This window comes from Penaeus monodon, chromosome 15, assembly GCF_015228065.2.
Source record: "Penaeus monodon isolate SGIC_2016 chromosome 15, NSTDA_Pmon_1, whole genome shotgun sequence".
NCBI classification, from domain to species: Eukaryota; Metazoa; Arthropoda; class Malacostraca; order Decapoda; family Penaeidae; genus Penaeus; species Penaeus monodon.
The window spans coordinates 47,052,761-47,053,189 of NC_051400.1; the positions used below are offsets into that span (position 1 = coordinate 47,052,761).

General features: G+C 63.2%; 1 pseudogene; it reads left to right on the plus strand.

The window, feature by feature from the left end:
• Positions 1 to 429, plus strand: part of LOC119582058 — an 11,657-nt pseudogene that overhangs the window by 4,562 nt on the left and 6,666 nt on the right.

The window sequence follows — 429 nt, forward strand, 5'->3', positions numbered from 1 at the left end:
GCAGTTGATTATAACAAAAAAAAAAAAGAAAAATATCCAATTGCCATGCACTCTGCAGAAACCCCGACCCGGGCGTGATCATCAACCGGCCCGACGGACCCAACGTGTACGAGGGCGTCCCTAAGGACTACACCGGCGAGAGCGTCACGCCCGAGACCTTCCTGAGGGTGCTGAGCGGCGACGCAGAGGGCCTGAGGGGCGTCGGGTCCGGGAAGGTCCTCAAGAGCGGCCCCAACGACCGCATCTTCGTAAACCTGGTGGACCACGGCGCCCCCGGCATCTTCGCCTTCCCCAACTCTCTCCTGAAGGCCACCGAGCTCGCCGACACCATCCTCGGCATGCACCGCGACGGGAGGTTCGGGGAGGTGAGCGCGGAGGGCAGGCAGGCGGGTCGCGGCCGCATGATGCCTTGGGAGACGTTGCAAAGCG